The sequence below is a fragment of the Manacus candei genome, unplaced genomic scaffold, assembly GCF_025592945.1.
Source record: "Manacus candei isolate 608988 ecotype Guabito, Panama unplaced genomic scaffold, ASM2559294v1 h1tg000005l, whole genome shotgun sequence".
NCBI classification, from domain to species: domain Eukaryota; kingdom Metazoa; phylum Chordata; class Aves; order Passeriformes; family Pipridae; genus Manacus; species Manacus candei.
The window spans coordinates 17,280,968-17,308,464 of NW_026138053.1; positions in this window are offsets into that span (position 1 = coordinate 17,280,968).

Here is a 27,497-nt window from a genome sequence, read left to right on the forward strand (position 1 = left end):
TCCTGCTGTAGTTACATTACGCCTAGTACAGAAAAAGCCTCTTGGGTTTAATCTAAACCTTGCTGAATGTTATTAAATCATATCTACACAAATAATGTTTCTTTCTGTACACTATATGTAGCCTAAATTCTGTCAACAGCAAAAGAAGTCAATTATTGAGGTTCCACATGCAGTACTCTGTGGATACTGCATGGAAGCTATAAGCCAGAAGGAATTATATTTAAACTACAAGAACAAGGGCCCTGAGTTAATATGATACAAGGAGACCAACTGCATTATATCTCCAGGTTTTTGCCAAGTATAGGCCAAATTTTTCCATGGTTTTAGCAAGTGCTTTAACTATTACTTGGCAAAATGTGTATCTGGCCACTGTTTTGGCACGCCACCGATGCAACGGAACTTGAAGCTGAGAACAAACTGGGCATCTAACCCTCAGTTATGAGCCAGAATTCAGCACCAGACAGAAGTTATTAGGAAAAAAGGAAATGTACTGTGAAAAACTAAAAATCAAGATCAACCAGAAATGTACAACTGTGAACAGAACTTTGCATGGTCATGACTTGAGAAAGAAATTCTGTTCATTGGCCCCTATTACTCACAACTGTGCTATGCATACAAATAAAATACTGAGTACCACATGGTATCTTTAAGCAGCATATCACAAAGGCCACCAAAACAACTTGGAGGATGCTTATTTCAGAGAGAGGGGTTCTTCCGCTATAATTCCTTCTCTCTTGGTTTGTTCAGGACCTCAAATGGCAAGCTAGGTGAAGACTCCCGTATTATTGACCTCAGTGCATTGCCATGCAATGTAGACTTTAACGCAAGGGGAACAGGTTTCTAAATCAGGCTGCACAAAGTTATGTGATAAAACCACTTGATCACTAGCATTTCATTAAGGTCTCTGCAGCCCCCTCATCCATTGGCACTACTGTTTTCTCTGTCTTGACAAAAGATTCAGGACACACGCGAAGTAAACCATAATCTGCTTTCAATGATAGTCCCCCTCCCGTTTCTTCCCACAGCTGTGCGCGCAGCTGAAGCTCCACACTGAAAGTATAGAAAGATGCCAGAACGAAGACCCAGTAACCCTAAGTTGTTTTTCTGGCTAGAGAAGGACTGATTAAGCAGCGTGATGTAAAATAACTGGATGAGATACCAAGGCAAGGAATAGTAAGTAAAATATCACATCAGATGGAAAATTCAGGATCAACAGCACTCCAGTTACTTACAGTAGATCAGTTACAACTTACAGCAGTTGATGCTGCACACTTCCTCTGGACAATATTATTCTTTCCAGGTTTGTCAATATGTATGTATCCAAGTCTGTCAGTCAACTATAAAACCTACTTCAACATGCAAAGGAATTGAGGTACAATCAAGAGAAGTGTAACTGTAAGAATGAATGTATGATTAAGTTTCCAGAATTTGGGAGTTTCACAAAGCACAATATACCTTTATTTTATGAAGTTTTATTGACAAAACCAGAATGTTTTTTAATATAGTGGGTTACCTCTCATTTTATCTGTTTTTTCAGTAACAAGCATCTTTATTCATTCGTTCAATGTATTTTACTTAGCAGTTTCATTTAAAAGATCTGCAATTGTAAATGCTCCCTGACACAGCTACAGGTTGGCTTTGTTAATACATTTTTAATGTTGAGTCATATTTCATGAAGTGTAACCAAGAAAGGCTAGTACAAAGTGTGCCACCACCAATGAGTGTGTCGGGACGACGTTGTTCCTCCCACTCCCCTCCAATTATTCTGATTTCTCATAGAAATTTTAAAATGTCTCCTTCTGTTCCCTGAGGCATCATCACAACTAGACACCCTTTGTGTCAGATGTGTTGGCTGAAGATGCCACAAGTCTGTTAGTTAACAAAAAAAGTATAAATTTACACTACGTATTTCATAATTCTGCTAAATTAAAAAATAATCAATTTCTTATTCAGACTCCTTCCTACTGACTTTTTAATGGCTATTTTATACTTCTTGCTGAGTGTCATAGAACACTATTGTAGTTGTAGAGGTCCTGAACAATCAACCATATTCTTACTTAAAATTGTCACCTTTTCCTAAGCAGATACATTTCCCATTTGATTTTATGCACTAGAGAGAAAAGGTGAGAAGTTCTTGCATAGATAGGGGAGTGCAGCAAGCACTGTGCTGAAGCAACCTCCAGAAATCAACAGGAATTTCTGCCCTGTGGAGACTGAGTGATCAACAGGTACCTAATTTAATTGTCTCTAAAAATCCATTTGCATTCCTCTTTCAAAGATGCCTATGCTCCAGTACGTTTAATTTTAAATATATTTTGATAACTTCTTTCCCCAAAACAGAGAACTTGTGCAAGAGGTTTTAAGTGCATGAAAAAAAAAAAAGCGTGTTTTGAGTTACTTTTAAATTTCTGCTTTTAAATAATGAATCTGTTGTGCTCTAATCCCCTTCGCTACATTGAAAAAAAAAAAGTGGCTGAAATTAATAACTGGAAGCTTGTAAATGGAATCTTTAAAGTCTTTCATTGTTTTTACTACTGTATTTTCCTACAGCATCTCTTGCAATTATTGTATAGGTGGTGCCTGGGACAGATAAGCTACTCTGTTCTACACTCCACAGCATGTGGAGCAGATGGCTCCATACTTCCTGCACAGATAAAAACATCATAACAGGAAGAATGAAGAGCTGATAACAGCTCTCAAGATACTACAGGAAGCAGAACACACTTTGGGCCTATGAAAAATTAGCAGGTACTGGTTGTGCAAGTCTTCAGGAACATCCCAATGTGTTGACTGAAACATTTACTGGGTTTCAGGCATTTATCACGGAACTTATGAAACATCATCATCCTCTTCAGACACTTTTGGTCACTAGATGATGACTAGACAAGGGGAACCTGTACTTGCCCTCTCATTATATTCTGCAAACCATGATACTTTATCATTTTTTTTGGGGATTACTTAGGCAATGTTCACTTTTTATTTCTCTGTTGTCTTTGAAAATGCTTTTCAACTATACTTAGAACAATAAGCAATAAATTTCTTCTATAAAATACAGATTCAAAGCTGTTAGAAACAGGTTATAAACCATTCTTTTTCTCTGATCTACAAGACCTTGCTTACTTCTTGCTGCATTGAAAAACTCATCTCTAACATCTACATAGTTTGCAACTGTGGATGAATTTGTCTAAATGGAGAGATAGTGAAGAATTAATAACAGCTTATAAAGTTAAAGATGGAAAAGATTAAACACGCAGCATCGGACTTATTAAACCAAGTACACCTAAAAAATGAACGCATTGTGTCAATAAGTACAAAACAGTAAGAGTTTTATTAGACATTTTGAAGTTCCTTTCACTTTTTCCTTCAACAAAAATTAGTGTTGCACATGGTAGGCATTTCAACTAGTGAATCAATAAGCTAATCTAAAATTTTGTATGCATGGACTGAACATAGCAATCAGTCAGACAGCTGCAGTGCTACATTATCCTATCAGTTTATAGTTTCCTCCAATTAGGAATGTATGAACTTCATCACAATTCCATTAAACAATTAAGTCATAAGAGTTGCAGCTATAGAATCACTGCCAATTTATTTTCTTCATTACTTCATGTTCTTGTCTTATTGCTTTATCATCCTGGGAAATAATACATGGTCCACAAACCACTCAGTTCAGTAAAATGATATAAGAGCTGTAGGTGTTGCCCTGGACAAAGATAATATTTAGTTCTTGTCAAAGCAGTGTTTTTCTATCTATGCATGCTAGATGAGTTAAAACCGTAAGCTTCTAACCGATACATGCAAAATAGACTTTTTTTTTTATCTATAAATCTGAGAATTTGTTTTCACGTAGTGTTATTTTTCTTCAAATGCTACCATGTGCATAGGAATTTTCTGCAATAGTGTGGGCTTTTCATGGAAACCATCCACTGAGCAAAAATCTAGTTCTCTAAATTCTACTCAGTTTACTTTTTTCTAAATAAATTGTAATGGCACTAATTAGTCTAAGAGTCAAAAAAAATAATTTAACTTGCTTAAGAAGACTTGATGTAATATCAAAGAGCATTTGCTACACTTGCAACCATTTTCTTGGCAAAGTTTATTGTTGTATAACTTATTTTGAGCAAAACAAGAGACAAAGTAATTTACAGTTCCACAGAACACTTTAAAAATGAGAAGAATAAAGTCTAAAGTATTCTGAAACATTATAACATCTCCAGTTTACCAGTTTTCTGTTCTATAAAGAAAGAGGTACAAGGGATTGCTTATTTCAGAAAAACAATTTATATGCTTACTACAGACATCTATTCCATTTCAATTTTTCTAATTCTAATTATGCTCAAAAAAATAGTCTTCACAACAATGAAGTCCTTTGCTCAAACTAGTCCTTGTTTAGCCACCGTCATTATTAAAAAGGAGCTTTAACCACAGAGGGTCAATAGCTAGTGCAGAAACAGTGTCATGGGGGCATGAACCCCTTAGGTTTGAACTGTTTTCCACTCTATTTCCACAGTACCACAGTAAAATATACATCAGGAAAAATACAACTAGAGAAACTGATATTACAGTTGTTATACTATTAGACTGTAAACCCTGCTGAAAAACAGAACTCACAAGCAGTAATTATTTGGAGAAAAGACATACATATAAAAGAACAAATTCACATTAATGGCACTTTGTAAGATTATCATTCAATACAGCGTCATCAAGTGGTACACTAAGGTTTTAGGGGTCTTACTCTAAAGAATAAGGAGGTTTTTGGCAACTCCTTGGAGGTCATACACTTTAGAAGTCACAGCAGTACTTTAACACAGCTTTGGTGTGCGATACACAGCATTTCATCTCAAGCCACTTTGCAGTAAGAATAGCAGAAATATGGATTTGTTGCTAAAATGGTTCTTAAAGGCAACAATTCCCATGCTAAGAAATTCTGCCAGATTAGAAGCTTAGATGGTCCTACAAAAATCAGTGTTTTCTGCCTTTTTACAAGAGCACAGGGGCTGAGTTCATCCACACTGAATACTACTAAATTAATAAGTTTATCACTGCAATAAGAAAAATATAGACTTATAAGTCTTTAATATTTCCAAACACTGTTTTTAGTCTTCATTCCACTATTGATACATGCCTAGACATAAATAGCTAAGATTCAGTCTCAAACTTCCTGTGACCCTGATGTTGCAATGACTTGAAACAGATTAGGATCTGAGCCTGAACTAGGCATTTGTAACATATCTGCAATGCAAATCACAAGTTCAGCTGAACCTATTTAAATAGTTCTTTGATTTACTTTCCCTGGTACATATCAACAAATGCTGAGATGCCATTAATACTGGCACATCTAGACATAATTCATTACAAAGTCCCATTTCCCAATCGGACAGTTCCACATTTCCCATGGTCACCTAATTAATGGATGTCTATCAGCCCCATCTGCAAGTCTTACTGGGTAATACTTTCACAAAACTAAATTGAGCTTGCCACAGCAGAAATGATGCAGTACCGTGGGGTACAATTAACTACACAGAGACATACTTTATCCTAAGCCTTAGGCACAATCAATAATGAGTTTCTTTTCTGAGATGTTATGGGGTTATAAGCACAAGATGATAGGCTTGAATTACTTAAGTTTTGGTGACCTTTTTCTACTTGGATCCTAACTCTTGGCAAATATAGAGCTAGACAAAGTTTTTTACATAGTAAAATTCCCTACCAGTTCAAAAATTAAAACACTTTACTGCCTAAAATATAAAACAGTATCTTGCCTGTGAAAAATTTAATAGTTATAACATTAATAAAACGATACAAGAACCCACCAATATATTTTCTATGCTTCATTTTTCTCTACACTTGGGAGTGCTCTTTGATTTTATTTTTTTTTTGAGACGCTCATTTAGGCAAAAGAAGAATATTCTGATTGGTTGAGGAGGTTTGGAAGCTACATCTCAGTCCAGTTGACAGCGTGAGTCTTGCAAATTCACTGAAGACAGAACACTGTCTCACCTCACTGTGATCATCCAAACAATGAAATATCCATTCATCATACATCCTACTTGGAGATTAACTGATTATTTGACTGTTTCAAGGATTTGTTTTCACTAATATTCTGGACAGGAATTTGCTGAGCTACTTTTTTAAAGAGCTTTATATTGAAAGGAAAAAACAAATTTTTAAAAAAATAACCTGTAAGTACATTCTAATTCCATCAATGTTTCTCTCAAAGTCATTTAGAATTTCCTCCTCAGACATAAAATTTGTTTCCTGGAATGGGTTTCACATCACCTACCTGTACTTAAGCATAAGTACACAACTACAAACTAGCTATTTAAGTTCTTACAATATCACACAAAGAGATGATGGCACTGCCCCAAACAACAGACAGTCCCAACTTAGCTGATAACATGTTGGATATCAACTGCCCACACTTTCCCATAATCCATGGGGCCTCTCCAACCACCTCTTAACTTTCTTGAAAATATGTACTCACACAGAACATGGGGATTTTAAGTAGACGGGAAAATCAAGCTGTGCTGGTGTGACAAACTGGTTTTCATCCTTTTACCATAAAGAGGTCACAAGAAAATGATTCTTCTATTTACAAAGAATTCTGTTGCAGCTACGAAGAAATAACATTAGAATGTGCAATTTATTACTCAATAATTTAGAAGTCAAACTATTTTAGCAAAAGCCTAAAGGTGATTCTTTTGCAAGACTATAGTGAGGGGAAAAAAGTCCACAAAGAAAGTTAATTTCAAATCCAATTTCAAAATTCACAGTGTTGCCCTTTCCAAGGTCACACAGCAAGACATGTGAAATCAGGGAACACAGCCTGGAGCACAGCAAGAAAAATGATTGGTGTAGGCAGTAAGTGAATAAGCTATAAAACCAATTAGCAAATGTGTGTTATGATGCATTAGTATGCATGCTGTACAGGAGGGCAGGCAAAGCTGCCTGTACTTAGGCTCAAGCTGCTGGACTTATACAGTCATGTCCAACTGTACACATCCGACCGGTGCTATTAGCTGTGGCCTCCACCTGCAATGGTTTGCTTACTATGTTTCTAGGATAAAGGAAATATAAGTAATGGTTCTAAGGACTATAAGGCTTAGGACCAATGCAGACTTGGAAAAAAGAGTAAATAAACATGTTTGAAGCTGGAACACAACTCCAAAGAGACAGAGAAACTTGATATATAGAGTACTAAGGAAATCTCATGCAGTTCTTTGAATATCCTATCGATAGCTGCAGACCAAGGAATATTCATTATTGAAAAATCCCCTGGTTCACTCCTAAATGTGTAAATGTACATTGCTTTAGTTTTATAACCTCATTCAGATATTATAACAGACTAAAATGCTTCTCCACAGTAAAAAGGCATTTGAGCATCTCAGTTTTCCTTTCTATTTCTTATGTGGTTGTGGGGAGTAGTGAAGTTAGATATTTTAACTCTCAGAGTTGATACAGAATGATGAATCTCTTCCTTCACTTCCACCAAAATCTAGTAATCCCCCCAAGAATTTCTCCAGGATGAGATGATCCCCAAGTAACATAATATGCTGCATATGCTATTCCCATTTTGTTCACAGGTGCAGTGATACTTTGCTATGCCCTAGAAAACCTCCCTTTCCAAGTGGACTCTTGAGAAGACAGGCAGCTGAGCATAAAATTGAGCAGTCTAGAGGCTACTCTAATTAGGATGAGGGATCCATCTTGACCCCTGCTGTCCTCAGAATTACAGGAGTTTACTTCTGCTATCCACACATATTCAACTTCACTTTGCCACTGCCAGGACAGAAAACTATCCAAGGTGCTTTTATAGAGCACTTTTATGTAGGCTCAGAACACTCAACAGTATTTATTATCTATGGTAACACATGGACTTTATGAAGCAAAGTTGATTCACTGATGGCCATAATTCAGAATTTTCTTCATGCTCTGTTTTATTGGTGCATGCTTATTTCATTATGCAATACATGACTACGTAGTGTCTCATTTCCACTTCAGATTTTGAAAAGTCATCAAAAGGAGGAAAATTACAGGAAGTTTCAGTTTGTTTTCATATCTTGAGCTTTCCTATGAATATTTTCTGATAACAGATTATGGTGTGTATTAAACATTCACAGTCCTACAAAGATTAAAGCTACTTCAAAGAAGAGTAGTGTATTCCTTTGGGTAATATCTATGTGTCAGATATTAACTTTACTTAGGACCTAGCCTTCAGGATTTATTCAGCAATCATAAAAGCTAGCTTGTCAGTGTTAATAGGGTTATACTACATATACACAGTACTTGCAAGAAAATTGATACTATTCATTACCTACAACACTGTTTTCAAATCTTGGCAGTCTGTACAGTGCAGCAAAACCTCTACAACAGTGTGAAAGCAAAAAAGATAAATTTGAAGGGGAAAGGGAAGAAAAGATGTTTTGAGACTAATGTATAGAATGAGAGCCAGGACGCCTGGGTTCTCTTCTCAGTATCCCTTTATCTTCTGTTGTGACCTTGGAAAAGCAAATGTCACCTCTTTAATTGTCAGAAGGCAAAAAACCAAGCCTAATTCACATTTAGTGAAAGCACCCCTGAGCCTCAGCCTGAATCAACTTGAAGTGTCAGCAAGGCAGCTCTATTACACTGGTCCTGGTGTTAGCAAAGAGCTTCAAGATCTGTCCTTGCCTAAGGGGACCTGACACCACTTCACATCATCTCGCTGCAAGAATACTTCTCTCTTTCCTGCCCCTTTGCCAAGAAGTGGGACAAAAGAGACTTGGCTTAGTTACAAGTCAGATGCACATTAGCAAGGAAATCCCTTCAGTGGCACTATCTGCTGGGTAAGTTTACAATTTTTAGCATTTCAAGAGTGGTGCAGAGGGGTTAGCATGTGAACTGCAATGCCAGTCTACACCCAACACATACTGGAGCCACTTGTTCAGTTCATGTGGTGATAGTTATAAAAAAAGCCAGAGCACCTAAAGTCTATACAAGAAGTAACATTTGAAAACTTAAAGGAAATTATCTCATTTGCATACGAAAACTGTTTGGGCAGCAGAAGGTCTGAACACTTTTCCTGAAGTACTTCGATATCACAGTTGTGAATTATAAACTGTGCTGTGCTTATCACAATCAACAGCTATTCAGTGTTTAGGCAGAACTGTTGTGCCTAAACTCTGCTTTTAAGCTTTGCCTTTAGTGACCCATGCCTCATTGGGAAAAATCAGTAGGTCCAAGGTATATAAATGAACAGGTAGAGGCAAAAAGATATTCCTTCTGTTCATGCCAAGCAGTCAGAGATGTAACTTCAAGTCCAACCTTGTTTGCACCCAGCCAGCTTCCTGCAGGGAGAGCCAAAGTATGACAGTGAGCTCAAACTGAGTCCTTGCTTCCAACATCATATGGTGTTTATTGGGAACGGTGGAGACCCACGGTGCAATGACTAATCCCTGTGAAAGCCTGAACCGGGAGTGACTCATCCAACCTTAGAAATTAAGACATTAGTATCCATTAAAAAAAAAAAAAAGCTTCTGAATTTAGCTTTCTATTTAGCAAGGTCAGTCAACTTTTGGTCAGCTGAAGGAGAGCAAAAACTTATCTTTGGTTTCAATCAGACAGCTATAGAGCATTGCAGTAGATCACATCTGTCAACATTTGAAAGCTACCATATTAGGAGAAAAATAGAGATAGACCTTTCAGTGAAATACTCCATTGAACTCTATTGAAATGCATTAGTCCAAGACATATTTTGTACCAGGAGAGCTTTCCGAGACACAGAGTGGAAATGTGGTCTTTCCCCCCCGCTCACTTTTTTAATGTAGCAAATAGAAAAAATGCTTTTGAAAGAGAAGTAGTTGATAAATATAGATATAGTTAATATCTCTAATACTTTACTTTAACCAGGCTAGTGCTTGTGAATAAGCTATTTAATTATCCTTATGATAAATTTGAAAGTACTTTTGAAGCAACGCTTTATATATTTGATAGATATTATGCTTTTAAGGTCAGAATTGAAGAGCCTAACCACGTAATCTGATAACTTACATTACTGTGCCTACAGATTTTTAGGCAGCATTTGTCCTTATACATAATGGAAATCTGGATAGCTTAATAATTTCATTAATGCCTCTAACTAGACAAAAACCAACCACAGTCTCCTGTATTATTTCCACCCAAACATTTCATTTCAGTCTGCAACATTTCCTGAAGGCTTTGCAGGCATTAGGTGTTCAGCCATAGTTGAGGTAGATGTAGTCCAAAAGAAAGCAAAAATCATTTGCAGCTGCACCACCCTTCATGCTTATTTCTCAGTACCCTACCAGGATTCTACACTCAGATGAATACATGAAATTAAGATGTCAACTTGAAAAGTAGTGCTGCTAAACTGGAGTATGGCCTGAGGACTTCACCTCTATCTGGATGTGCTATTGATCTGTTCTACAGTAGAAACCTACTGATGTGCCTCTACAATCTCCGGTGGTTCCATCCAGCAAGAATCACTGCACAGAAACCTCTTGCTATTTCTCATTTCCAGCATTGCCAGTTTATTCCATGTGCCACTTCAAGCATTTCGTTGCCTCCAGGGGTCTCTCTCGTACCATAAAAGAAGAGATAACTGAGATGACAACCTGAGAGGAACTGGGTGATGCTATGTCATTTCAAGGACATCTAGGATTTCTAATATTCCCAGTATGCTTGGGAAAAGCCTCTTCTGATGAAAGAGTTCAATAAACAGTGACCTCAAAACTTGAAAACAGCAGAGGAATGATCTAAACGTTTGTATTAGTGCACATTAACCAATAGCTGAGTATATACAAACCACTTGCTTTTGAGTCTCTCACCAGCGTCCCCCATTGCAAAGACTGGTGCAGCCTGTGGAGCAATCCAAATGATGCTTATCTCTAAAGTGGAAAATGTCTTACAAAATGAAGCCACAGCAGTCTCTGTAGTGGACAAAAGCCTTTGGTGTTAAGCCATTATAACAGACACAATCCCTAAAGTAGGGCAATTTCAAAGGAAGATGCCATTTAAAAATACCGCTGTTCTTCACTGTTACCCAAATAACTGCTTCAGAAAAAAAAAAAAAGATACAAAGAACATCCTCCTGAAATTGTAAAGGAACAGCAGCCGCACTTATTCTATACACATGGATTGTTAAATGTAAAAGGTGAAGAAAAGGAAACGTGCACTTGCAATACAGTGAACACCACACTTAAGCTCACAGTAACTGTACTTTTTTTTTTTGGTGGTGGGGAGGAGTAAAAAAAGGAATAACACACACATGCTAGTTGGCTGAAATCACCAGATGGTAAGATGGTGCGGTTACTTTCTATAAGTGATTGCAAAAGAGCTTTGAATAAGCCTTCCAGCAGAGCAATGATTTTTATACCTTAGCTTCCACAGTGGTTGGTATGACAGCTTACCTTTTACAGCACCAGGCCTGCTGTGGTTCAGTCTAAAACATATTCAAGCTTAGCTTTCCTCCAAGGGAGATTCTCATACCACAGCTTAGAATTTTAAATAAAATGCTTTATTCAGTTGTTACTTTGCATGCAAGCACACTTTCCATGGAAGCTCTTACATACCACACCTGACATTGAAAGTTTAACATTTAGTCAGTGAGAAGAAAAACTTAATACAAATATTCACATCTGATAGTGATATAGAAGGTTCTATGCTGCTCACTGCCCAAAAGAACATTTCTGGTGTACAAACAAGCTGATATTTAAAGACATTGTCCTTCATGTCCTTTATGCATTCCAGCAGCAAAACAACTGCCAGTTAAGCTTCTAACAACACATATGCCCAGATCGTGCTAGTTTCTGTTAGATTTAGCTATTGATGCAGCAGGTCACAATGCAATTTAGAAGCAATTAAAAGGTAATGAATGTGCTGAACTGAAACCTCTGCCTGGGAGGCTTTTTCTGTGTACAAGGGAAAGTAGATAGATTTGTGTCCTTCAGTGATTTCTGTTAGTGAAACAGCAAAGAAAAATGCCTCTGAATGGGCCTCAGATGTCTGAAGGACAGTCTGTTTTTGCAAATGTGAGCACTGCTGAAGCATTGTGGTACATCAGCTTAAACTCCTACACATAAAATAAAAGCAACTTCTTATATCAGTAGCTATTCGAAAATTCTCTCTCCATAATAAGGCTTTTGGGGAAAGGAGAAAAAAATGACACTACTCTTTGGATACCATGCAGTTTCCACACAGTGCTGCATAGCTGTGGGATTAATATCCTATTAAACTAGGTAGAAATTATCTCTACAGTTAATGATGGTGTATGTCAAACACTGATTAAAACAATTACATTCTATTAAGCCACATGTATTAAGAGTGGTTTATCCTCATTTGAAAGCTTTATTTGAAATCACATTTCATGGTTCTGTTTTCATTAAAGTTATTGGGCTCTGGATCTCCAAGCACTTTGTTGATATTTCACAGTGGGTCAACCAGGAGCAAAAATAGTTTTCTTATGTTTCTACAGGTGGGGTAAACTTTCTACTACCTACTTTCTGTTGGGTGTCTACTTTCCTTATATTTTTAACCCTTTGAACACACTTATTGGCACTAGCAGATTAACTGGTTTTAGACCAATTCAAGACAAGAGACATCCAAGATGTCAGTGCTTTCAGTATCAAAACTAAGCTGCTAAAAAAACCTTGAAAACAGATTTCTTACAATTTTGTTTTGAACTATGGACATTTTCAAGAACTTCTGCATAGAATGTTCTAACTAGAACATTCATTGCAGTACACTGTATTTTATGATTTGTGAATTGTTCATAAGCCCAATCAGGTTTCCTGAAGCCAGCAACACTAGAGCCTGCCAAAAGTCAACTGTCCCTCTGCAGGGCTCCGTTCAGGGAGAGGAAAGGTGACACTATTTCTAGCATAAGCAGCAATACTAGTGACAAACTCTTCTAGACTGATGCGTTATAATTCTGACCTAGACTTTGTGCTTGAGATCAGTAACAGACAAAACAGTCATGTTGTATGCTGAAATGCACTACAGGCATATTTAAGAAAAAACCAAACAAACTCTCTTATATCAGCTATTGTATTGACAAAAAATATTATTAAAATATTACAAGATGACAGTCTGCAAATCTAGCTTTGTCTAACCCCTTTGGAATAGAATTTTAAACCTAGTGGCTTTTCCTTCAAAACCAAGTGTCAAATCACTAGGCCAAAAACCTGCTGCTTTTGGAGATGACAGAAGGTAAAAAAAAAAAAAAAAAAAAAAAAAAAAGACTGAGCATCCTTCGTTCTGGAGTATTTCCTGTGGTTCCACAGGTCAAGCATTGAGAGAGAGATTCAGTTTTACAGATTTTTATATCTTAAAAAATTGAAAGTAGAAAAAATTTACATTTAATGTTCTGTTGAACACAGTATTGACAATTCAATGAGACAATTATAATATATAACAAATAAAAATGGAGACAACTTATGCTAATTTTGTGTGTCTATAGAATAGCCTTATCAATACCATTTATTCAATAATTCACTTTTGATATTTGCTAAAGGATTTCATCAAACTTCTTATTAAAATATATTTTATACCACATACACACAATCTTTTATAAGCCAAGAAAGATTAAGGTATCCTCATAAAATACAGCTTATATAAAATTCACTGAACTTCTTCTAAGTTAGCATACTTTCCTGATATTAATAAAGAAGGCAAAATCAGGCTTAGAGAAGGAAAAAATCTGTACCAGACTAGTGTTTTAAATGGCTATATAATCTGTTTAAATTGCTATTTCAAAGGCTAGGAAAGAAAAAAAAAAAGTTTAAATGCCTAGGGGTGGTTTTCCAGCCTGCATTTTGTAAGACTGTGAATTATATCACATGACAGAAGATAACTGCACATAGCCCCATTTAATGTGTTATGGTACTTTTTTAAAAGCAATTTATTTCAGTTGCTCATAGAAACATGATGAAATCTTATTAAAGAAAATATATCAGGGCTACCTGTTGCAGCTGGTTTACAAATATAGGTATTGTGACTCTACAATAAGGGTTAGCTCTGTTAGTGGGTAATACTTAACAGTCAGCACACAGCAGCCACCAACTCTCTAGGATGGAAGTTTTTGTGAGAACAATGTGTCTCAAAGTAAATTGTTATTTTGACAGGATATACTGAAATATTTGCAACAGAAGAGAAAAACAGAGACACCAGGAATGAAAGAAAAAGCGACAGTCATTGACTTCAGAGACGCATTTTCTGAATATGACAAGAAGGAACTTTCCCATAAAGATGCAGGTAACAAACACCTGCACAGTGTGACTGGTGTCAGTGATCAAGCCTGAATCCAGCCCTTCCAGTACAGGAAAGACTCTGCATTTGTCTGATACATGTAGAAAATTATTTTGCAAGAACAGGAAATAAGCAAAACAACTGGCTAAGAACAGCTGAAACACCTTCAAACTCCTGCAGCAGTCACCTACAGATCTTGGCATATAGAGGTGAAAGTGAGACTTCTGGAATACAAACTGCAACTGCTGAAGCAGCTCCAATTTAGGCAGGGAGCAAACGAGTCAGCTGATGCTTGAACTGGGCAGGCACTGTGATGAAGGCAGCAATCACATAACTGGGGCTCCTGCTGCACTGTACACTCCTCATCTCCCTAGGAGTCTCAACAGACCACACAGGTCATGCTCACCCTTAACAACTCCAGTAATTATCATCTGGAAAGAGAAATGAGTAATACTGGCCTTTTGAAAAAGCTGCTTTACGGGTGCTGAGGCTGTATAAAAGAATAGGGTGAAGAAAAATAGACTTAGGTCCAATTTTTGAGGCCTATACACATGCAAGAAAATGAAAGCTTTTATGGGGTCAATCAACATGCAGAACATTAAAAGAGTTTGAGACTTAAAGTGTTGGTTGTTTTTTTTTAAACCACCTTTTAATCACAAAGTTGCTATTGACCTCAGATCACAAAACACTTAGAAATTGACCTGAAAACTTTGTGCCCATCCTGAAGGCCAGCTTTTTTTTTTTTTTTCCACTAAATCACATAAAAAGTAAAGTTTGCTTCTGATTTTTTACCCTTTATACTTGCCACTGGATTGAGGTATCCCAGATTAAAAACAAAAATTAGAAAAACTTGTCTTCATTGCTAAAAATATTACACATAATTTAAGTTTGGCATGGAACCATGACAGAGCTACTACTCGCAGTGGCATTTGAAGGGTCCTGTACAGCTCACTATATCTTTCTTCTGCATCTTTAGTTTTACCACTGCAGAGCACTGCTCCAAATCTTGAGTGTTTGTTCATAAGGTGCTTTTTCTTCCATGATGAATATGGAAAATGCACCATGCTCAGCATCTTTGGAAATCAGTCTACTGATTTCTGAAGCTCCATACTAACTTTGTAGGGCAGCTTCAAGCCTTCTAGGTTGTCCGTGTTGGGCTTCCTGAATTCCTTGAACCATACCGACAATTCGCAGCTTCAAGCTCTGTGTCCAGTGCTGCCAATCCCACCAACAACGGGTAGGATCATGTAAGTAAGACTAATGGATGTAAATTCTTGAAAGTTCCTAGATTTGAGTATTTAGCTCCAATTTCTGACTTGGAAATTCTCCTTTGACTTTTGATAGTAGTAATCTGGAAATGTCATTTAAGAAGTGTAATAAGTTTGGGGAAGAAATTTAACTGGATCCAGTTCTGTCCTTCTGGCATAATACATTGTTAGAACAGGCCTGCTTCATATGCATTTCAATAACACATCTTTAGACTGAATATGGTCCTGAAAATGACCCTGGAGACAACAGTAGCAGCAGCAATAAAGAGATGTAGGCATTTATAAATGGAAATAATGATGGGAATAATTAGTATAGTGATCTTGTTAACTTCAGAAAGTGTTAACCTCTCCCTTTAAGAGTGGAAGGAATAATTGTATTTTTACAAACCTATAATTGCAATAAAAACAGTTCTAATTTGAAAAAAAAAAAAAAAAAAAAAAAGAAGAGGGGGGTTCTTGAAGTTTTATGACACTCCAGTGCTAAAGCTGCATAATGTACCTCTCACTTCAGGTATTGAAAAGCTCTCCTTTGTCATTTGGGCCTCTGGGTACATTACAGCTGTGAAAGTAACAAGCCTTTTCTCTAGCCTCACCAGGCTTTGGACCAGATCCTGTATCAGCACAAATCAAAATGGTGCAGGTATTCTGGAGAAAGCTTAAATCACTTGTTTGTTACTCTGATTACCAAAAGATAAAGGTACAACTCCACAAAGAAGTATGCCATACATTATTGCTGCCAATGAAGTTACTTTGAATGAATTTTCTCTCATACAAGAACATACATGTTTCTGCAAACTTTCTAAAAGATAAAGCTCACAGAAATCCCACTGAAGAGTTAAATGTATGTAAGGGCTAAATTAAACATGGAATTGCACACTCAGCCTCTGATTTGATAAGATACCTAAAATGCACTTACTCTAAGTGCATTGACTTCATATGTTTGAAGTTAAGAGCGTGTGTAACATGCTGGATCAGCACTCAGTAATCCATTTTAGTGAGATCTCTTCCCAGGAGACATCACCTTCTCCCTCAAACATGCCTACCCCTCCTTGTACCCCTTCTCAAATCCTCATTTCTTCAGCTCTCTTCTCTACCTTTTCAGACTGTCTCTCCCTTCTCTACTTACCAGTATATCAGGTAACCTGTCTTCTTCTAGTCTCTCCTTCCACCATACACAGCTCTGCTCCTCTCTGTTGTACCTCTGCAGGGACTCACCCTCCCTTGTCTGCACCTTGTCAGCCATATGCCTGTTGCTGCCTGGGGACAAACCTGTTTCAGCAGAGTTCAGGAGGCCAGGACTTCACCAGTTTCCAAATCTGATGACAAGCATTGAACTCAATGTCATGGACTTCTCACAGCAATTAATTCAGATAATTTAATAGATCTGAAAAAGCATAACAATTCCAGATGATGAAAGTTGTTGGCTAAATGTAAACCATAACTGGCTACATGAGTTCCCCAAAAAATAATCTGTATTTCTACTGGACATGGAAGATGCTGAAATCACAAACAATGAGCTTCTTCCAGTAGCCCTGTGTGTAGCAAGGTTCAGATTTCAAACTACTAGTGATGAAACAGTATAAAAATCCAATGAGGCAAAAGGTAACATTGTTTCTGGTCAAGGTGTCAAGAAAACCTCTGACATCAAGTTAACTTTTTCCAAGAACTCCTAAGCTATTTGAAATGAAAAGGCATATAAAGACTGACCATTATCATGAAGAAAATCATAAAAAGAGAAAAAGACAGGATAAGAGAGAGAAGAGATGGCTAAGGGAAAATAAAAATAGAGATTAGCATTTTAAATGGGAACTAAAAATGTCCACAGCTACATGTGTAGTTAGGGGACAAAACTAAGTGAAGAGTCATAGGGAAGACTGGACAGATCAACATTCCCATTTTGCTGCTCCTTTATCCAACACAGTCACATTCCCTGTTCAGCTCCCAACAAACATACAACTTATTTAAAAATAACTGAAGAGAAAAATGCCCCCTCCAGCTGCCTTCTCAACTGTGCAATTTCACTAAAATAACCTTTATCAAGCAAGGAGGCCCCCTTTGGTATCAAGTATTTCAAAATAACATATCATGAGCAACTAAGGCTAGAAACAGGTATTTGGTACCTCTAAAACCCACCAATTATTTTCAAGATAGATTACAAGGTACCAAAATTCTAGAAGTGTCCAACATGCATGCACATGATGGATTCTTTCAATCTTAAAATGTTTTTACCTGCAGATTTTAGCCATCTTTCCCTCAAAAGCTATATTCAAAGGCACAAAGTAACATAGCTTTGAAGATAAAGATCTGTGAAAATCAGAGGTAAAAACTGTTTAGTTTTTTTTTAATTATTTTTCAGTGGTGACATTTCAATGGCACGCAGTGTTCATGAAAGGCAAGATGGTATAATGTAGTAAGACATTCATTGCCAAATGTTTATGATGCTCTGCATACTACTCCAGTAGCTTTACACACACAGAGAAGGGTATTTTCCAAGCATGTTGCAGTTCAGAAACACGTTTTGGTAAAGTCAGACCTAAGGACCTACTTGTTGGTAATAATTTAAATGCTTTCTTGAACTGGGACACCAATACCCTCCATATCTCACCCCCTTCACTACTCAGATAGTGTACAGACCTCCTTCTCTGATTTATTGTAACAACTCCAACAATAGCTAATCAAGAAGTTGTTCTGCAGTTGAGATACAAGTCCACAAACAGTTTCTCCTGATACTTGACTCCGCTTCCAAAATCAACAACACAAGTTAAACTTATTTTTCAACCTTTTTATCTTTTTAATAAAAGGTCACAATTTCCTGCTTCAGCAGTATACATCAAACCATAGAATTCTTCAGGGAGGATTATTTCTAGCACATTACTTCCTGGAGCATGACTATTCTATAATATCCCTTAACAATCAATTAAGCCTGAAACAAAGTCTGATATAGAGTTAATGGCTTCAAATCTTTCCTCAAATCCTTTGAGTGAACCAGTACTTTAAAACTGAGGACATTTGAAAAGCCATAGAAATGATAATAAATTGGTTTAAAAATCTTTAGGCTAATGCTAACTTCAGTAGTATTGTTCTTCTAGCACACTGATTTTTTTGATCATCCAACTGATTAAAATCATAGAAGCATTGAATATGGTGGTTATCTTTAAGGTATTATTAAAACATTTTGGTCAAATTCAAGGCTTAACAGTCAAATAATGCATCATAATTCTGCTTTTTTGCCATAAGATCTTAATATGGTGAGGAGGGCAAGGGAGTGGGGAGGGAAGTAGTGGATCACAGAAGTCTGTAACAACCTCAGGCCTCAGTGAGTACATACTGAATAAACAATTAGCTTTTCTGTTCACGACCAACCCTCCAGAATTCAGAGGTACTTTTCAGGGCACGTGCATAAATATTTTCAGACATGAGCTTAAATTCTCAGAGCCTTCCAAAATACCTGTATCCAGACACTGCTCAAACACAACAGGAATTTTGCTACATATCCTGCAGCTGCATGTGTTTCCCATGGACTCGGTTTAACAAGTATACTTGGAATTCAGAACGAAGTCTGAAATACTGGGGTTATATTGAGCAGAAATTCCAAAGATATTTTTGTGCATGGTACAAGTTCAAGAGGAGATGTGTGACCTGTAGATGGCAGTATCTTATCACGTTGTCCCGATGGGAAAGTAATTCCCTAGATTTTTATTCTTGATGGTGAAGGGGCAGGGGGGCTAAGGCTAAACCAGAAGCCACATTTATGACACTGGTAAGCCGGAACTCGGGATCTCTCAAGAGTTGTTTGTTATCAGAAGGTTCTGCAGGGTTGCTTTGGTTTCCCTGTCTGCCGAGCATTTCTATGCCATTAAATGGTTAATTGCCCCTATTACCCATTTTTGCAACAGAGGTACCACACTTGGACAACAGAAACTTCATGGGCAAATCCATTTTCCAGCACTATCAACTGTACTATACACTTCATTTTCCTTTGAAAAGGGTCCCAATGTTTTGGGGGAATGGTTAAGATCTTTCCTAGAAAGCAAAGACTCATGCTAGCACAAACTGAGTGTATTCAGGCTTTCTGCACAGCTGGAGAGCAGTATACTTGAACTCAATCTCCTTTGCAAGTGGATTGAGATTCACAGATGTAAGTTCCACACATTATACAGCATAGGAAAACATTTCTTTTATTGCAGTTGAGAACATGAGAAACTGTAGCTTTATATGTAATTTCATTATTTTCCATAATTAGACATATAAGCAGTTTCAGTTTGTCTTTAAAATTCACTGCAAAACAATGAACTCCTTCCAACTCAGTTTACCACTGACTGTCAATCTCATTCATAATGCCAAATTCAGGTGCCACATTTCAAAGAAATTATGTAACTGCTTTGCATAAACTGTGCACCTGCCTTTGAATTCATAATATGCTTTTGTGTAAGTGATAATAATTTTCAATATACTATAGAAGAAGCCATATAAAGCAGTTTGCAAAATACCACAATCAGATGAACTGCAAGCAATATGGGAAAAGTCAACTAACTGAAGCATGATAAGAAATGCCTCTTTCAAAATAAGATGTTAGCCCTTCAAGAGAAAAGCTCCTCCCTCAAATAAGTGGAGAATGAGTTACACATAACAGAGAAAGAAAAAACTATTAGAATACATTTGTTGCAGTGACAGAGAGAAAACAAATGTGAGAAGTAACCTCAGTGATGCCAAAATCTTCATAAAGAGAAAGGCAGGCAGGCAAAATGTACTCGTTGCAAGGGGATAGACATGCCTGCTATCAGAATTTCCGCTGTCTTGTAATTCTATATGTATTATATTTTAAGATGAGACACCAAGCCCATGTTAGATTCAGCAGCTCACTTTCAATTCTCAACTTTCATCTCAAAGCCTTACGTTCATCAATTTACTCTCTTCTTAAAAGTGACACAGGTTTTCCCCTCCCTCTTCCACTATTCTTTCCAAACTCCCTAATCAATATATTTAGACAAATTACTCTCCCTTAGTAATTTCCGTTTTTTTTAACGTAGCATTTATTGCTAGTAGGTGATGGATACATTTGAGAAATTGCTTTTGCTTTCTCTCCCCTACTTTCTCCTTTAGGGCAGGCAGCTATATCTTCCCCCTTGCCTCCCTGTAGAGCCACCATATTTTCATCTTAGAGAGTAACAACACACTTTGTAACATTTCTTACTTCAAATAATATCCATTTTGGGACATACGAGATACTTGACAAATTGATGTAAATCTGATTTCAATAGTGACTTGTTTTCTAGGTAAAGATGACTGCTATACTGAATTATTTCGCTTGAAAAAAATCTTTAAAAGATAAGGTGACACAAAACTGAGATTGTCAAGGGCAAGGAAAAAAACCAGAAATTTAACTTGACCAGTGCGTAGGATAAGTCTGCATCACAAAATGCAAGATGCATTTTCTGATGTAAGATGCTCAAAATACTTGGTATGGAGGAGCCAGGTATTGGAGGGATGACTTGCAACTGAAGCATGTGGGTGCAGTCATAGATGTAAAATCATCTCCACAAATTCCTTGTTCTCCTTTGCTTACATGTGACTTCACCCATTAAACTATCTTTATCTTAACCTAGGAATTTTCACACTTTTACCCTTTCAATTCTCTTCCCCTTCCTGATGTGGGGGGATTAAGTGAGCTGTGTGGTGCTTAGTTTCCAGCTGAGGTTAAACCTCTGCAGTATGTCATACTGTTAACTGTACTTTAAATAAAGCAGACCATGTTCCCACCTCTGAAAAAATACCCACATCCAGCACTTCTACTATTAAAAGGAAACAGGAAAATTTATCAAGGTGACACTGCATTAATTACCTGCCTTGAGTTTTTCATTATATTTGACTTAATAAAAGTCCAACAAATTTAGGGGTACTTATTGTTGCACCAACTCTTATACTGCACAATAAACATATTACTGTAAGTTCCTGAACTTTATCATTCAATAGGAAAAAAACAAGTGTATCTAAGTCTGTAATTTTATGGATTTCTGTCTTGGTCTTTCTATAACTACTACAATATTATACATATACTGGAACAGTTTGGAAAAATTATAATATAGCTGTATAGTCTCCATGTACATGTCTCCATTTAGCACTTGATCCCAGTTCACAGCTTTTCCCCTAAATGGCTCAATTTGAAGCGATATAGACGTGTACTTCGATACTGCAAACCTTTGCTATTTCCTCCTCCTGAGACAGGAGGTCTTGCTAGAAAGTGGATGAAAGTTATGGAGAAGGCATCAGTGGACCCTGTCCTAGCTACAGGTACATTACTATGGATCCCACAACAGTGAAAATATGGAAACATGGCAAGAAAATACCTGAGCAAGGGCAATCCTGAACAGAGAAACAGCTCTAGGGAGATTTCTCTAACTGCCCTCAGGTCTAAAGCAGATCCCAGCACACACAACTATGCCTATAAGTATGTAGTTCTCTTGTTATTATGTAATTTAGACACATATATATCTCTATATAACTTTATATAATTACATAGAATATACATATTTTTTATACATCTAATCATACTTGGGATAAAAAGAGCTAAGCATAAAAAAAATAAGTATTTGAGAATAGTTTTTAGGTTAAACCTCAACCATTGTGTAACACCACCCCGAAGCCAAACTAATTTGTGCTTTTCCAAGCCCTTAATTTGTCACGCTCATAGCTCAATAAATAGTTGCTGGATTAGTTCCTTCCATTTAGCCTGCCTGCTCATCTGTTTTCTTACTTTGTTGATTTCTAGATCTTCCTGTAATTATGAATAAACACCATTATTATTGACCACCAAATGATGTTTCTATTTCTCCCCTTGTCTCTAACTGCACTCCCATAAGTTGCCAATATTCTCCTGAGAATTGCTAAATGATTGCCTCTCAGGAGGAATTCAGTGCCTTTTATGGTCAACCCCACAGCTTGCATCTCTTGCTCAGAACCTGGCACACATTTCCTAATACATGGGTATGTTTTGAAAGATTTATTTATTGCTGTTCTTGCAAGTTACATTACTGGCACTTCTGCTCAACCAGTAAATGCTGTGTATCAGAATTCATAAAATCTAATCCAACACCTCACTTGGTGTGATCACAATTGCAGATAAACAACCTAAATTTAATATAATAGGTAAGAAAGCAAAAAATCACTCTACAATACTTAAAGAATCAGAATTCGTTAAAAATTATTTTTTGCATAGAATACTCCAGTCAGATTCACCACGGCCACCTGCTGTGAGTGTCATAGCCACAAACACACATTAATGGCAGGAGCATGTTATAAACCATGTTCCTCTCCTGGGCCAGCACTAACAGCTTTGAGCTCTATCCTTAAATTTTGAGCTTCAGTTGCTACTATTAGTAGAAAAATGTGTGAATGGGGAAAGTGGGTGGGGGGAGGGTTGTGGGTGGAAAGAGGCAGAGGTACTTCAGCTCAATCTTTTCCTAGCAAGCTTGTACAATGCCATTAAGAGCATCTTTTATACTGAAAATGCTGTTTTGGCCTAATGGCTCCAGCCTGTCTCTCTCTTCACTAGGTACTGTAACATGTATCCCCTCTGCATTAACAACATTAATGTCTCTCCATTTTGAGAGGATTCATGTATGCCAATCATTCACACAGAGAATATTTTACAGGTTTAGCTGCCTTCCAGCTTAACACCTTAAATGGAGCTTATTGTGGGACCACACAAGCCTCTACACAAGCTCAAGGGGAACAGCTGGAGAACAGGATGGGATTGTTTTTTTCAGTGACTGGTGGCTTTCAGGATGCCACTTCTGCGCTGAGGCACCCAGCTGGAGGAGAACAAAGGTATGTGGATGATTAGATCCTTTTCCCCATGAAGTTACCAACCTTGAGGACATTGGGACTTGTCAAAAACCCATTCCTGCTGAAGCATCCCCTGATTCTCATATCACCTTGTCTTCATGACTACAGCCACCTTACCTTACTATACTCACAAACCGATCCAGCAATACTTTTAAACCCATTAGTTTGCAGACCTCCATTGCAATTACTGGAAAGCTGCTGGAGAACCTCTGAAGTTACTTCTCAGCCAAACGTTTATCCTTTACCAGAACACTCATTTGTTCTGAATTTAAATAGCTTTTTTCTTCCCAGCAGAGCAAAACAATAGCTGAAAAAGCTCTACAAGTGTATCAGAGGTCTAAGGGTTGCACATTTTTAGTTTCTTTTTCACCCAATTCATACTACTAGACTTTTCCTTTATCTGTTCCCATTTGAACTCATCTTCTGAAATGATTCTGGGTAACCAGAATTGCAACCAGCTTTTCTGAGGAATGTCACTACAGTATTTTGCTCAGCAGCATTAACATTTCCTTTTATCCCTTGAGAAAAAAACCCATATTTTGATGCATCCTGAATGATCACACTTATCTGTCATTAGTGCCTCATTCTCTGAAGAAGTACACAAAGTTCTCTCCTCCCTCAGCCATTTCCAGTTGATGATCTTCACACAGTGCAGAAATCCCTGTTGTTACTTCAAAGGGCATGAATTTGAATTTTATATAACTGAACTACAATTTTACTGCCATTATTACAAGCGCCAAGTTCATCTAGTTCTTCCCTGATGATATTGTCATCCACCTTTGCACTGGACATCATATAAGCAATACTCATCTCCCCTACTGCTCAGGAGAAGGTCCTGAGTAAGTAAATCTTTCAGTCTGATGCTAGCCTGATAAAACTTTAATTTACAAAAAAATGAAAGAATTGTAACAGTAGAGAAGCACAATCAGAACTTTAGGACTTGTATAACCATCCTTGTGTGCAAACACACACAGCTCAAATACTAAAGTTATATATAAAAATCATGAATTATCCTGAGACTTGCTCTTACATTTAAGCATTCTATCTAACCATTGTGGACAGAGCTTGACATTTCTGCGCTCTTTACTCAGATAGAGTCTTGGGTTATAACAAGTATTTCAGGAGCAGATCCTTATCAATTTACACTTCAAGTATTATTTTATTTCAATGGTAATGTTGTTATTCCAGAAAGTAAATGGCAAAAAAAAAAAAGGACATCTAAATTAGAAAACAACTGTTCTGACAGACAATGCACAAAGCAGGACCAAATTAGACTTACCATTACAGAACGGTACGAATCAAAAATCAACAAAGCTTGCAAGCTCAGCTCTGTATTAACTGAAACACGTGTAGGAACCCTGTAATTAGGGTTACTTTCTCAAACAATCGGAAATGGGGCTTCATCTGGGTTTTTGTTAAAATCAAGTGGTTAGCTGGTGTGGAAGTTGACACAGACACAGTTTTTGTACGTTCCAGACTTCATAAGTTAGCTTTGTACAGGTGGTGTGTTTTCCTTTATTTTGTATTTAAACAAACACCAGAAAAGCCTTTTTAGCTTGAAACTTTTTGGGTTTGCTATAGAAAAAAGCCTATGTCACCTTTTCACAGTATTCTAGGAAGAGAGATTTTGAAAATAAACTTCACCAGAAGAAATTTTTCTTGAACAATGGAACTGTGTGTTGGAATATCTTTCTCTGTTAACTATATTCTATTATATTTTCTGGAAAGTGTATGCATGAAGTTAATTAACAGGATGACAGAGTCATCCTGTTTCCAAGATTCAATTTCTGAAAGCAAAGTAACAGTAAAAGAGTCACCATTTCTTGCAAATATAGGTGGCTTGCTGATAGGGAAAAGCTGCACCAAAGCTCCTCCAGAGGGAAACAAAGTGAGTTTAGACCATGGACTCCATACATTTCTTAGCCACTGTAGAACTTGGCTGAACTTTTATATAAATACAGGACTGGAGAAGACCTGCTGTATTACAGTCTACTATTTTGAAGTTGTGGATAATCCCAAAACAGATTCCCATTGCAGAGAGCTCTACAGAACACCTGGGTACAAAGGACCTCGTGGCACCCCACACTCTGGTAACAGAGCATCATAGACATGTCCTGTTGTGTGACTGCCATGGTGAGCAACCCCTGGCATGTTTTCCCCATGTTTCTTGCCCTGTGAAGCCCTCCTGCAGCAGGGAGGGTCACAAGGGGGCCAGGCACCCTTCCCCAGGGGAACAGACTTGAGGTGTGCAAGTGGACTGCACACCTAAACCACAGTGACATAGCACTAGGAGAGGGTCCCTGTATCCCAAGCAGCAGCAGAGGAAGAAGGGAAGAAACAAATGCTCTGCTAATGACACCATTTTCTTATTAAAAGTGTTCGATTAAATGGGGCAGAAATGTGAGTATGATCCAATGTTAATGCTTAAATAAGAAATGCTTCTGAAACTGAATTTAAGAATTAATGACCTCAGGGCCTAAATATAAATGAAGCAAAAGGAATGTGCCTTTATTGCTCCATTGTGGGGATAGCATAGGAATTCAAGTGGAAAAGAAAGTGAAAGGTGAGAATTTTAGTGTTAAAATATTATGGCTGAAAAACAGGTAAACAGAATGGTTAAGCCCACATTAATTGAGGTAGACATCAAAGAACTTCAAGCACAGGCCCATTTTATGTGATGACAGCCACTGGAGATAAGATAGAGGACTCCCAAATATTTTAAAGAGTTAAACTAACATGTAATATGTTCAACCAGAGAACAGTACACTTCATTTAGATCTTCTGCACTTACCATTAATAACCACTAAATCCCAAACTAAATTTGCACCCTGTCTCAGGGCTCTACCCTGTTCCTGTCATGCTGCTACCAGCCACTCGAACACCTGTTTTGGGCAGTGCCACCAGCTGAATCACCCAATTGCAGTCTGCAATTATCTTTCAATCCTTGTGTCCCTCCTTCAAATACAGAACCAATGTGGATCTTTATTCAGCCATGCTGGGACAACATCGCTTGTTACGAGTTCTCAGATGCACCTTCCCCAGAGTACAAAGAATGTACTGGCACAAAGCCCAGAGCCACTGAGGGAGAGTCAAAAAATACAGACCACTCAAAACTGCTGTGCAGTGCATGCCATTTTCAGGCTGCAGGTTCTCCTGTAGAGGTACTTTTGGCTCACTTCAAATCTGCTTTTTAAAAATGAACATGTGCATTATGCTGTCCTATACCAACAGCATGACCAGTAGAACTAATATCCACTTCAAGTTTTGTAATTTATTAAATAAATCCAGCTTCTTCCTCTTCAGAGAGGAGAGCTTGGGCCTGTAGGTCTATTTAACACCTGGTTAAACACTACTTAACCTCACTGCACCAGCCAACTACTTTTCACAGAAGTTGAATTTTGGCTAATAATGTCCCAATTAAACAGCAGTCATTGTCATTCACTATCATTAGGCTAAATTGGTTTCCTGGGAGATGTCCCAATAAGACAGCCATCCTGGTTAAATGCTTACCAGTTAAGTAAGATATGCAGCACAGAAAAGGATTTGTGAAAGAAGAAATTCAACTGCCTTTCACCCAATTCTATGCAGATAATTTGCCAACAATTTTAAGATTTCATGCATTGCAGCACAGAAACTTTGACTATTAGTTTTCAAATACGTGTGTGTGTGTACACTAGTGGGCAGTAAATAGCATCTGTGTAAATCCTGTTTCCTAGTAGAGCCAGTACAACATGTAGCAAAAACTTCATAACATGTGCCCCGTGAGTGGAGAAATAAGAACATGCTGTAGGAACAACAACAAAAAAAAAGAAATAGGTCTGAAGTGGTATATGGGAGTAGATTCAGAAGGCTAATTTAGGATGACCTGTGTTTAATATTAACTGAGAAAAATGATTTCAAGATTATCTCACAGAACCCCAAGTCTTGATTTCCAAATCTGGCATTTGAAAGAAAGTGTCTACCTAGAGCTGCAATAAGTTGGTCATGTAAGCCAAGACACAATTAATTTAAATTTAGCCATTTAAAGCCTAACCCAGTTGTTGGGAATTTCTCTGATGTCAAAGGAGAGCTCTTCTGGTTGCAAAACCATTATCTTTGATAGGAAGAATTAATACATTTCTTCAGATACTGATCTATCTC